Raw genomic sequence first — 13834 nt, forward strand, 5'->3', positions numbered from 1 at the left:
TGATAGGAAAGGCACATAAATAATGACTTTCTTGACTTTGGAATCCGGACAAGCCTAAAGACCAACAAAACCTCCTCCCAACCCCCGTTCTTTGTCCACCTCCCCCTACCCGTCTCCTTCACCGTGGTTAATGGTACCACCTGTCTTTGGGTTGCTCAAGCCGGAAATCTGGTATTCAGCCCTGTTTCCTCTTCCTCACTCCAGCCCATCAGTAAGTCCTCTAGGTACAACCTCCCAAATACATCTCAATTCCTCCCACCTCTCTCTCCCCACTCCTCCAGCAAGTCCCAGCCAGCATCCTCTTCCCCCTGGACGCTACAGAGGCTCCTGTCTGCTCTCCTTCCTCTCACTGCTGCCCGCACAGCTTATTCTCAGACGTACAGCCACCGTGAAGCTTGGACATTGAAGTCAGACTGTGTCACTTGCTTAGAGCCCTCCAATCTCTTCCCATTAGACTCACACAAAAATGGAAATCTCCTAACTTGATCTGCGTGATCTGGCTCCTGCCCACCCCTCCACCCAGGCTCAGCTCAGCCTTCCCTAACCATCTTATCTGAAGCAGAAGCCCGCTTATTTCCTATCGCTGCACCTGTGTATTTCCTTCTGAGTACTCACTACAGTTTCACATGATTTTGTGACTTTGCTCATTTGTTTATTTTTTGCCTCCCCTCATGGACTGCAAGTTCCATGAAGGCAGACTCATGTCTGTGTGTTCATGATTGCAGCTTCCCAGCACAGCATTTGGCACATAGCTAGGCACTCAAGAAGTACTTTGAGGTTAAAGATGAAAGAAAGGTCCATTATATAAGTCACAACAGGACGCTGGCCATCTGCTATGTGTCTTTTTTTTTTTTTGAGACAGGGTCTGGCTCTATTACCCAGGCTGGAGTGCAGTGGTGCAATCATGGCTCACTGCAGCCTTGACCTCTGGGTTCAAGTGATTCTCCCACCTCAGCCTCCCATGTAGCTGGGACTACAGGTGTGTGCCACCAAGCCTGGCTAATATTTTTAATTTTTTGTAGAGATGAGGTCTCACTCTGTCGCCCAGGCTGGTCTGAAATTCCTGGGCTCATGCGATCCTCCCACCTCAGCCTCCCAAAGAGCTGGGATGGCAAGCGTGAACCACCACGCCTGGCCTGCCCGGTGTCTTCTCTGCCGTTTCTCTCCTCTCCTCTCTCCCTCCAGAGGGCAGCTCACTGCACAGAGGTCTGGGAACCTGCTCTCTGGGCTGGTTTCTGACCCTGTGGGAGGAACTTGTGGAAGGACTGGGGGTGGCAGTGAGATTCTTGGGTGCCAGATGGAGGCTGGGAGCAGACTGACAGTTTCCTAATGCCCACTCTGGTGTCCTGAAGAAACTCTCCCCAGCCTGGTCTCCCTATGGAAAGGGGCTCCCTCTGCTGGACCATGCAAGGCTGCAGAAGACTGGGTACCACCTAGAGGGGGCAGCTGTGAGAGAGCCAGGAAGGGGTGAGAGCCGGTATTGCAGGGCCAGGGAACAGATGTGCTAGCTTGAAAGGAGGAGTTGTATTCTCCCTTATGGCTGCAGAAAGCAACGAATAAAACCTTGATATGTCGCTGGGCTAGGCCTGGCTACCCCAATATCCCCCAGCTACTCCGTGGCAGAGTGAACTCTCCCCTTCCACACAGGCGCCTACTGGCCTGGCATCCTGGGCATTTGCCCAGCCTTCTTAGAGGAGGTTGGCCAACCTTGGCTGGACAGTAGTATCTTGTGACATTCACAGATACTGGCAAGAAGCCCCAAGACTCCGGGCAAGAATGGATCAGTAGGTTCCAGTAAAGAGGCTTATGTGGGAAGTAGAGCTACAGTGGCATTTCTGTGCCTCGGGAATCAGCCCTTAGGGAAGTAAGCCCTCTGGGAGCCAGAGAAGCTCACAACTGCTTTAGCAACATATCCCGTCAGACCTGCCTCGCCTCCCCATCCTCAAAAGGAAATACTTAACCATCTGCAGTCTCCAGTGGACTGCCTGCTAAGTTCTTTTTGCCCCTTATTTGATGCAAAAATGTGTGGTCAGTGAACTGTCCTAATGAGAGAACAACACCTCCACCTGCTGGCACCATCAGGGGACGTGGCCAAGGACACGGCGGGGTGATGCCTATGGGATGGGAGGCCTCGGGCAGAGTCGAAGGCAGAAAGGGCCTGTTAGTCACCCAGGGACTGGGAGTGCAAGACAGAGAAAGGAAAGGGGTGACATCCAGAAAAGAATGGCTTGAGGCAAGGGTCCTAGAGATTCTTTGTAGGTGTTCTGTTATTGCTTCCAGTGACCTCCCTGGGACTTTGATAAATAAATGAAAACTCGTATGACCATAATTAGTTTTTAAACAAAGCAGTGTTACAAAACTCCGATGACTTTAGCCACTATACCCTCTTGTGGCCACTACCCTGTGGGCATCTCAGACAGGTGCTGTTGCTGCCTGCTATGGTTCGAATGTTCCCTCCAAAACTCATATTGAAACTTAATCCCCAATGTGGCAGTATTGAGAGGAGGGGCTTTTAAAAGGTGATTGGATCATGAGAGCTCTGCCCTCATGAATGGGTTCATCCATTCATAGATTAATGGGTTAATGGATTAATGGGCTATCATGGGAGTGGAGCTGGTAGCTTTATAAGAAGAGGAAGAGGCTGGGCACGGTGGCTCACGCCTGTAATCCCAGCACTTTGGGAGGCTGAGGCGAGTGGATCACCTGAGGTCAGGAGTTTGAGACCAGCCTGGCCAACCTGGTAAAACCCCATCTCTACTAAAAATACAAAAATTAGCCAGGCATGGTGGCAGGTGCCTGTAATCCCAGCTACTCGGGAGGCTGAGGCAGGAGAATTGCTTGAACCCAGGAGGAGGAAGTTGCAGTAAGCCGAGATGGCGCTATTGCACCCCAGCCTGGGTGACAGAGTGAGACTCCATCTCACCAAAACACTATCCAAACAAAAAAAAAAGAGAGAGAGAGAAGAGGAAGAGCGGCCTAAGCTAGCATATTAGCATGCCCAGCCCCTCAGCATGTGATGCCCTGCACCGCCTCAGGACTCTGCAGAGAGTTCCCACCAGTAAGAAGGCCCTCACCAGATGCAGCCCCTGGACCTTGGACTTCTCAACTCCATAACAGCACAAAATAAATCCCTTTTCTTTATAAATTACCCAGTTTCAGATATTCTGTTATAAGCAACAAAACACGGGCCAAGACACTGCCTGTAGGGTTTGGTGTTCTCTCTGCTGTCATCACTATTCCTTCTTCTCACTTCTATGCATGAACAGGTCTGTTACCTGAAACATTCTTTAGTCCTCCAAATGTTCTCATGGTCTGTGGTTTGCTTAGAGTCTAGTGGCTCTCGAACTTTTAGTGGGGTTTCATAAACTGACTTTCTTGATAAAATGAATATTCTCAGGCTTCCATCAGCGATTCTTCTCTGATATAGACAGTCCTTAGGCCCCGTTTTAAGAAACACTGGTTTAGAAATCACTGTGCAAGTGGTTAGTTTCTTTTTTTTCTATTTGAATAATACTGCAACGAACACTTTGTAGAAATGACTTTGTTCTGTTTTCTTTAGCTACTTCCTTTGAATTAGGATGTGGAATCAAAGGATAGGAACTGTTTCGTAGGTTTTGCCAAATGAGTATCCAGGGAATTTGAACAATCAAACATTGTTTTATCATTTATATTAATTTTTTAAAACATTATGAAATTCACTCAAATTGCAAATTCAAGATGCATGGTGGGGTTGCCTATTTTTCTGAGTATTGTGTGTAAACTCTGCTCACTTCCTTCGAGTACTTATCAAAAAGGAGCAGGATACTGGCCTTTTATAGTTAGATCAGTTCTTTAGCTATTTTGGACAGAAAGCTTAATTTGCCACATGTATTTCTCCCCCATCTGTGGCTTTCATTTTTGTGTTTGCTTTATTACATTCTGTGGCACAAAAGGCTTTTAAAAACACATTTGGATCCGTCCATCCTGTCTCCGATATCTAATTTCGTCAATAGTCAAAATGTTTTCTTCTCAACACAGTCGAAACACATTTGCTTTTCCATTTCCTCTGGCTTTTTATGATCCACTTAGACGATATTTGTTAAACAGTGATTCTTTCTTGTAGCATTGTGTTGAAGCTTATTCATCTTATATCAAGTCCTTAAACAGCTTGAATCTGTTTCTGTAGAGTATGTCTGTTCTATTACCCTGGCCAACTTTTCTTGTCTTTACCCCAGTGAAATACAGTGATGACTGCCTTTTTTAAGTTCACCCTCCTCCTTCTTTTTCCCCCACAAAATTTTTTTTGATATTTTGTCCATTCATACTCCAGATGAGTTTTAATGGGTTTTCTGTTGTTGTTGTTGTTGAATTATAGGATGCATCTCATTTGTCTTTATATTCCATTTTAGTTTTAACTATTTAGACTTCACAATCAGGATCAAAGCACATCTCTGTATTCACTCGTGTTTTCCTTTATACTTCCAACTTTAAAATTTTCTTTGAAAAAAATCATTTATTCCAAGTTAAATTAATTCTGAACCACTTACTTTTTGTGTGTGATTGAGCTATCTTTCTCCCTCCCTTTTCTCTTCAACCTCTATCCTACTCTTACTCTCATTCTCATGCTCACTAAAATACAAGTATTTTGATCCCAAACCATGCAGCTACCATGGTATATACTTCCACCCTCCAGGCCCAGCACCTGCTTCTGGGTGTCTGCCAGCAGCCATCCATCAGTTCTGAGGATACCTCCACGTGCCTTGTTCCCTTTTTCTGGCCCTCCTTGTAAGATGGGCATCAACTTCCTGAGTTGGGAAATGGCTGGTTAAGGAAAAATCAGAATGTTCTAATAGTGCCATCCCTATTTATTGAACAAAACAGAAAAATAGAGAGGACTAGGTTGAATGGTGTCTCCTTAACATTCAAGCTCACCAAGAAGCTCAGAATGTGACCTTATGTGGAAACAGCATCTCTGCAGACCTAATTACTTAAAATGAGGTCATACCTAGATGAGGGTGGGGGGCCCTAAATCGAATGACTGGGAACTTTATAAAAGAGAAAAACAAAGACACGCAGACAGGGAAAATACCATGCGACCACAAAGACAGAGATTGGAGTGATGCCCCTACAAACCCAGGAACACCCAGGGTTGCCGGCGACCACCACAAGGCAGCAGAGAAGCCTGAGATTCTCCCTCAGAGCTTCCAGAAGGAACCAACTCTGCCAACACCTTGGTTTTGGACTTCTGTCCTCCTGAACTGTGAGAGAATACATTTCTGTTGATTTCAGCCCTGCAGTTTGTGGCAATTTGTCATGGCAGCCCTAGAACACTAGGCTCTTCACATAGTCTCTCCTGAGTGCTTGCCCGCTGCTGACTTTTAAAGGTACGATGCTCTAAAACAGAGAAGAGAGGTGTCCTTGTAAACGTGTCTCAGAGCAGAGAATGAACAGTCCATTCTGGAATGTAAATACTTAAAGATATTTTTCTCTTTCCTGACCAACCACAAGTCTCTCTTTGTAGAAGGCCTACTATTTATGGCACATTCCAGGTTCTAAGAACCAGGGCTCTTTCGCCAAGGAAGGCAGTGTGGTATAATTCGAAGGCTTCAGAAGTTGGGCTCTGACCTCCAGGGTCTAAATCTTGGTTCTGCCATTCTTTAGATGCCTAACTCTGGGCAGGTCATTTAACCTCTTGGAGCTGGACTTCCCATCTGTAAATGGAGACAATAATGATTCAGGGCCAACATATCTTAGGGAGCTGTTGCTGGGATCGGACAAGATAATTTATGAGCACACATTCTTTAAGCTGGAAAGCGCTGGGCAGATGTTACCAATCCATAGTGGCTGCCTGTGGGGCGGGAGAGACACACTTCTCACTATACTCCATTTTGTTCCATGTGACATTTTCATGTACATATTGAAAAGAGGACGTTAAAAAAATTTAAGGGTAATCACTGTGAGCACCACATGAACACGTTAAATAAAGGTGTACGCTTTTTCTCCGATTAAAAAATTTTAATATGCAAAATGAAGAAGAAAAGTAGATAAAATTGTGCTCCAGTTCCAAGCTCACCCAAAGGTGACATCTAGAGTACAGGCGCTGACTGCCCCCTGCGGAAACCTCTGTTCCCTTCCCCCACCCCAGTTCCTGTGTGGGAGCTTCTGGGACACAACCCAGCTCACATTTCCCCAACCTTTTTGCTGCTGTTTTGGTCTGCTGCTGCTGCTGCTGCTGCTGCTGCTGTTATTGTTGACATGGGGTCTCACTCTGTCACTCCAGCTGGAGTGCAATGGTGGCATCTCGGCTCACTGCAGCCTCGACCTCCTGGGCTCAAGTGATCCTCCCACCTCAGCCTCCAGAGTAGCTGGGACCACAGATGTGAGCCACAACACTGGGCTAATTTTTAAAATGTTTTGGATATTGCCCAGGCAGGTCTCAAACCCCTGGGCTCAAGCGATTCTCCTACTTTGGCCTCCCAAAATGCTGGGATTACACTGAACTTTTTTTTTTTTTTGAGACAGAGTCTCACTCTGTTGTCCAGGCTGGAGTGCAGTGGCATGATCTTGGCTCACTGCAATCTCTGCCTCCCAGGTTCAAGCAGTTCTCCTGCCTCAGCCTCCCCAGTAGCTGGGATCACAGGCGCGTGCCACCACACCCGGTCAATTTTTGTATTTTTAGTAGAGATAGGGTTTCACTATGTTGTCAGGCTGGTCTCTAACTCCTGACCTGGTGATCCACTCACCTTGGCCTCCCAAAGTGCTGGGATTACAGGCATGAACCACCACGTCTTGCCTACACTGAATCTTTTTTTTTTTTTTTTTGAGACGGAGTCTCACTCTGTCGCCCAGGCTGGAGTTCTGTGGCGATCTCGGCTCACTGCAAGCTCCACCTCCCAGCACCGAACCTTTTTAATCTGTTTTTGTTAGCCCAGATTTGGTGAACTAGAATTAGCTGTTCATGCCTGCCATGGATTTCCCATGGTTTGATTTATCTTTCTGAAATCTAGAGAGAATAGGGACCCTCTTGCCAGGTTGCTGGGGCATCTATAGGATTGTATGTAAACACAAAGGCATATTTGGGAAGGTGGTGCCCCCACCCCCAGCCCTGCATGCTTTGAGGCCTTATGCTCATACCAAAGGCACAGCAAGAAGGGACTGCTTTGATCACAGAATCCTCAGGGAATCAGAATGGGATGTTAAGCTTTGTAGTCCACTTAATGAGGTGCTCTCTACCCCTCAGTGATGAGCAGGCCCTCCAAAGTCCTGAGGTCTCTGGGCCTTTCATCAAGTCAACGTCCTGGGGCGGTGCCTGATATTGCATCAGTCACTCACTGCCCAGCCCCTCCTCCGAGACTCCATTCCACAGGCCCCGTTGCCACCTGCCTCCTCCAAATCTTATCCCCGTGATGCCATTGACACCAGTTGATGTGACAGCCCACTCGGTCACCACTCTGCCAGTCGAGAAAGCCTCCTGCTTCTTCTTTCCTTGGGATGGAGGGCTTATAGCAAAGTCTCTTCTGCTTTACCATGCAGCCCTCCCCTTGAGAGCACCCAGGCATTCCAGGGGATCAGGCATGGGTTCAGCACAGGCTTGCACAGGAACCAGATCCACCTTGTCCACTAGGCCTGGATCCTTCCTCACTTACAGTGGGTGATTTTCCTCCCTGGGCCCGTATGTTATTCCCTATAATCTGCCCTTCCCAGCACAACTCTCTATAGACGAACCTGAATTGTATACAGGGTTCAAGCTCTGTCCTAGGGAAATCTGGGTCCATGTCATCCAAGCTCTGTGGTTTTGTGGAGGGGACTGGAATGTATGATTGTGGCCTGTCTCCATGTCCCATCGTACCTGTGCCTCAGTTCCAACCAAGTCATAGCCAGTTTCGGGCTCCTTTCACAGGAGTTTTATCAGAGTGCTTGCAATTCCCTTGTGTGCCTTAATCATTAAGAGCAGCGACTTTGGAGTCAAAGACAAACCTGGGTACCATCCTGCTCCACAGTTTATGAGCCATGTGATCCTGAGGAAGTTACTTAATCTCTTGGAATCTCAGTTTCTTCATTTGTAAAATGAGGAAAGTAACAGAGCTTTTAAAGCTGTTACTTATAGTGCTGTTGAAAAAATTAATCAAGATAATGCATCTAAGTACTAGCTTGGTGCTGGTACTGTATCTGGCATGTGGTAAAACCTTAAGGAATGTTAGTCATCATTTTTGTTGTTGCTGTTGTTTGTTTGTTTGTTTTGAGACGCAGTCTTGCTCTGTCACCCAGGCTGGAGTGCAATGGTGCATTCTCAACTCACTGCAAACTCTGCCTCCCAGGTTCAAGTGATTCTCCTGCCTCAGCCTCCCGAGTAGCTGGGATACAGGCACCAGCTATCACACCTGGACAACTTTTGTATTTTTAGTAGAGATGGGGTTCACCATGTTGGCCAGGCTGGTCTCAAACTCCTGACCTCAAATGATCCACTTGTGACAGGGCACAGTGGCTCACGCCATGAGCCACTTTGGGAGGCCGAGGCAGGCGAATCATGAGGTCAGGAGTTCGAGACGAGCCTAGCCAACATGGTGAAACCCCATCTCTACTAAAAATACAAAAATTGGCCGGGCATGGTGGCGGGCGCCTGTAATCCCAGCTACTCGGGAGGCTAAGGCAGAAGAATCACTTGAACCCAGGAGGCGGAGGTTGCGGTGAGCCAAGATCATGCCACTGCACTCCAGCCTGGGCGACAGTGTGAGACTGTCTCAGGGAAAAAAAAAAAAAAATTGTCCACTTGCCTCAGCCTCCCAAAGTGCTGGGATTACAGGCATGAGCTACCGCACTGGGCCTCATCGTTGTGTTGTTGTTATTAACACAATGACCCCTTTTTAGTCATGGCTTCAGCCCAACTGAGCTTTGTGAATTTGAGCAAGTTATTTCATCTCTGTGGGCTCTTATTTTGTATAAAACAAGAGAATATAGGTCTTGAGGCTTCACATTCCTTCTGACTCTGCCAAGATCCTGCTCTCATTTAACTCTAATGGGAAAATTCCACCTGCAATGGGGACCAACACCAGCTAATCAGATGAGGTGACTGGCTGCTTACAGAGAGTGATAAGAGAGGCTGCAGAAAGTCCACCTGGCTCCTCCAAACCAACGCCTGCCTCTCTCTCCAGCAAGCCCCCTACAGCCCGGAGCAGCGGTGGGGAGAGCTTCAGGAGCAGCCGGCAGATGACAACTAATACTAAAGGAAGGAGGCCAGGCCCTCAAGTCTGAGGTTGCAAGGAAGGGGCAGTGTTGAGTAGGGGGAGGGTCTGGTCTTGAGTTCTGGTGAGGGAAGAGCTGGTGAGGACAGAATGACAATGCAGTTTCACCTGCTCTGTGCAGAGGCAGTGCGTGTGCTGATGAGAAACCTGGCCGAGGAGTCAGATGGCCTGAGTTTGAATCTTGGCTCTTCCACGTACCAGCTGTGTGACTTGGACAAGTACTTAACTTTCTGGGCCTCAAATTCCTCCTTTGTGGAACAAGGTAATGCAACAGTAATAGTTCTCCTCTACTGTATAGTTAAGATTAAATGTGTATAAGCACTTGGAAAAGTACTAGGCATATAAGTGCTGTAAGTGTTAGCTGTGAATATTATTCCAATCTTGGGGAGCAGGATAGAGCTCTGGGCTGGTGCACCAAGAGCATCCTTGCATGTGGGCGTGGGTGGGTCCTCGGATGCTGCATTGGAAACAGTCAGAGGTGTGCCCAGCTGAACATGGGAGTCTGGGGCATAGGTGGAGGCTAAAAAGGCATTGCCAGCCGGGCACGGTGGCTCATTCCTGTAATTCCAGCACTTTGGGAGGCTAAGGCCAGTGGATCGCTTGAGGTCAGGTGTTCAACACCAGCCTGGCTAACATGGCAAAATTCCGTCTCTACTAAAATACAAAAATTAGCTGGGTGTGGTGGCGGGTGCCTGTAATCCCAGCTACTCAGGAGGCTGAGGCAGGATAATCACTTGAACCCGGGAGGTGGAGGTTGCAGTGAGCCAGGATTGCACCACTGTGCTCCAGCCTGGGCTGCAGAGTGTGAGACTCTATTTCAAAAAAAAAAGAAAAAAAAAAAAGACATTATCGAGCTCCAGTAAAACATCCCTGGCTGTCTCCGAAATGAGTGCGAGCGGCTTTTGGGAATGGTCTCATGACAGTGCCAGAACATGCTAGAAAAACACAGTGCCTTACAGTTGCTATCACCCCCGGTGCAGGCGGGCCTGAGGAGACTCTTACACATCCTTAAAAGAAACCAAATCTCCTAAGTGTAAGTGTCCCTGAAAGGGCTAAAAGCTAAACTGTTGTCTGCCATTATTAGCTCCTTAGCGTAAATGAGTTTCTCAGAGTAGGTGGTATTTTAGCGGATCCCAGGGAATAAGAACTGAAAATGAATGGCGACTTTAAATCCTAAGGCGGAGAAGCAGGAAGGTAGAGCCCTGGGAAAGGCTCGTGGGAAGCGGGTGGGTAGAGTCCTGGGCCGCAGACCTGGGGTTCCACCTGAGTGTGTTTGCCGCAGGTGTAGGGATCCCAGAGAACAACGAAGGCAGCCCTTGACAGAGGTGGCCTGCTTCAACTTCGCGCTGGAACCCAGGGCCCGCCGATGGCCACATGTCCATGGCCACAGCCAGCCAGGGCTGCCCTCTCATACCCTCTCCCTTTGTACACCAATGACCCTTCCCTGCCCGGGACCTTTTCAACTATGCGAGATTCGGCCGCCCTCTAGTGGCAACTGGGCAGAAGTTTTTCTCTTAAAACTGTCGACAACAGGATTTTATAACGGCATTTGGATAGTGCTTTACAGTTAACGGGACTGTCACAAATATTGCAGTGTTTTCTACTGGAGTACGCCACCCACATCCCCATAGTCATCAGCCGCCTGAAGCATCCCTCCCTCTCCCGCACGACACAATACACCCTGGCTACCTCCAACACTTGAGCTTTCCCATTGCTTTGGCTCATCTAGTTTCTCCCAGTGGGCAGAGGAAAGAGTCCTGGAGCCTGCAGAAGCCTGGGGAGGACTGGGTGACTTCTGACTCCTCTGCTCCCGAGCTATAAGCCCTAGGAATCTGCAGACGTTGTCTCTTAAAACTGGACATTAGGCCAGGCACGGTGGCTCATGCCTGTAATCCCAGCACTTTGCAAGGCCGAGTTGGGTGGATTACCTGAGGTCAGGAGTTTGAGACCAGCCTGCCCAACATGGAGAAACCCCGTCTCTACTGAAAATACAAAAATTGGCCGGGCGTGGTGGTGGGTGCCTGTAATCCTAGCTACTCGGGAGGCTGAGGCAGGAGACTCACTTGAATCCAGGAGGCAGAGGTTGCGGTGAGCCAAGATCATGCCATTGCATTCCAGCCCGGGCAACAAGAGCGAAACTCTGTCTCAAAAAAAACAAAACAAGGCCGGGCGCGGTGGCTCATGCCTGTAATCCCAGCACTCTGGGAGGCCGAGGTGGGCGGATCACGAGCTCAGGAGATCAAGACCATCCTGGCTAACATGGTGAAACCCCATCTCTACTAAAAAAAACACAAAAAATTAGCTGGGCATGGTGGCGGGCGCCTGTAGTCCCAGCTACTCCGGAGGCTGAGGCAGGAGAATGGCGTGAACCCAGGAGGCAGAGTTTACAGTGAGCCGAGATCGTGCCACTGCACTCCAGCCTGGGCAACAGAGCCAGACTCTGTCTCGGAAAAAAGAAAAAAAAAAAACCCGACATTATCCACACTGTCTCCCGAACCCGGCAGCCTACTGTTTCACAGTCTGCTGCTGCTGAAGGCAATCGCACTGGCCACTTGTGTTTTTTTGTTTGTTTGTTTTTTGTTTTTTCTTTTATTTAATATTTCTTTGAAATAGTTAAGAGATTTTATTCTAATAGCTATAATTACAGTGCTTGTTTGTCGAAATGAAAACTGAAAACAAGTATACAAAACAGTTGATTACTAATCGTGTATTGAAAGCAGTAAGAGGTTCCATGACACCAAATAGACCAGTTCTGAGGTTTCCTCAAGAAAAATTTTACAGCTCCAGCTTCTTCAGTGTTTATCAAAATACAAAAGAAAAAAGTAGAGGTTGCCTTTTTCTATGGCAAATCGGACCCTTGCAGGCTGAGGGAGAGAAAGCTACATCACAGAGGTGGGGTGCTCCCGAGGGGCTGTGGGTCTAGGTGGACCACCTGCCCAGCTTGCATGCATTCCTGCTGGTGAGGCCCCAGACATCCTGCCAAAGTGTCTGAGGAAGCACAAGTGTTGGGGACGACGGGCCCACTGTGGCCACACGGTGACCGAGGGATAGATGGGGCCCTGGGTCCCATAGGCTGCCTGAAGGTGGGTGGGGCGGCCTGCGAGAGAGTGGGGTGGCTGTGGGCTCCCAGCCTGGCCCCTGGGAACCGTGGGAGCACAGAGACAAGTACATGGCTATGGAAAGCAGGGTGACCCAAGGACAAGCGAGTTGCGGGGATCTCTACTGTGACCATGAAGAATTGATCGCAGTCTGCTGCGCCACCACCACCTCATGTTCCCAAGGGGAGCCGCTGGGCTGGCGACTGACATCCAGGCCATAACTGCAAATCTATGCTAGGCGGCGTGTCCCTTCTGTGTGTTCAAGTGTTCTCGACTTGGATTCTTAACTATTTTTAAAAATGCACTGAGTTTGAGTTAAAAACCAACCACCAAAATGGATTTCAACACAGCTCTAAAGCCAAGGGCGTGCCCGGCTCTCCCAACACTGCGACTCCTGGAGGCCAGGTGCTCATGGGCCTACATCCCCCTCTCAGCACTGAACAGTGAGTTGATTTTTCTTTCTACAATAAAAAATGCTGAGTAATATTGCATAGGAGTACCAGAAACTACCTCATTGGAAACAAAAGCTATTTACGTTCAATAAAAAGCCTGGCCGCAGCCCGCATCTGCCACATTTATAGCACGGTGCGATGCACACGGTGACCAAACCACGGAGGCAGCTTCTGGCACTCACACCACGAGCTGCACGTTTGCCACATGAGAGTAAAGCAGAGGGCAAGAGGAGTGAGGAGGGGGCAGTTGCGTTCACTTCTGGTTCCGGAGCTGATTGGGACAGCCAGTCCGGTCCTTCATAGAGCCCTTCGCCGCTGGTGGCACAGGTGGCCTGAATGTACCAGTTCCTGTGGCGTAGGGAGTGCAGCCCCAGCTTGTCTGTGATCTCAGCCACATTCATGGCATTGGGAAGGTCCTGCTTGTTGGCGAACACCTGGAGGACAGCATGCCGGAGCTCGTCCTCGGCCAGCATCCTCTTGAGTTCCTCACGGGCCTCGTTCACACGTTCTCTGTCATTGCTGTCCACCACGAAGATCAGGCCTTGTGTGTTCTGGAAGTAGTGGCGCCACAGGGGTCGGATCTCGTCCTGGCCACCCACGTCCCACACAGTGCAGCTGATGTTCTTGTACTCCACGGTTTCCACGTTGAAGCTTGTGGTGGGAATGGTGGTCACGATCTCACCCAGCTTAAGCTTGTACAGGATCGTGGTCTTCCCCGCAGCATCCAGACTCGCCATGAGGATGAGCATTTCTTTTTTGCCAAAAAGGCCCGTGAAGAGGTTGGCGAAGATGTTCCCCATGCTTGTGGACAGGTGGAAGGACACTGGCCAAGGACACCTCAGAGGCTGCTGCTCCAAGCCAGGCGTTGGTTTTGCTCCCACAAGATCTGTGTTTTAAGAGGCACACTGACAGCGAAGAGGCAGCAGACAGTGAAACTCCCACAGGACACATGACAGTGGTTCTCCTACTTTCAAAGGTTTCACAGCCATGGCCCCAGGGCTTTGATTCTTAACTCCCTTGCTGAGATCACCGTTGAAAACCCCAAGGGAGAAGCTCAACTCCT

The 13834-nt window shown here is 48.9% G+C and overlaps 1 pseudogene; it reads right to left on the minus strand.

The window, feature by feature from the left end:
- Positions 1-13024: 13024 nt before the first annotated feature.
- Positions 13025-13571, minus strand: LOC111519935 (annotated as a pseudogene).
- Between the last annotated feature and the right edge of the window lie 263 nt (positions 13572-13834).

This window comes from Piliocolobus tephrosceles, chromosome 6 (assembly GCF_002776525.5).
Source record: "Piliocolobus tephrosceles isolate RC106 chromosome 6, ASM277652v3, whole genome shotgun sequence".
Taxonomy (NCBI): domain Eukaryota; kingdom Metazoa; phylum Chordata; class Mammalia; order Primates; family Cercopithecidae; genus Piliocolobus; species Piliocolobus tephrosceles.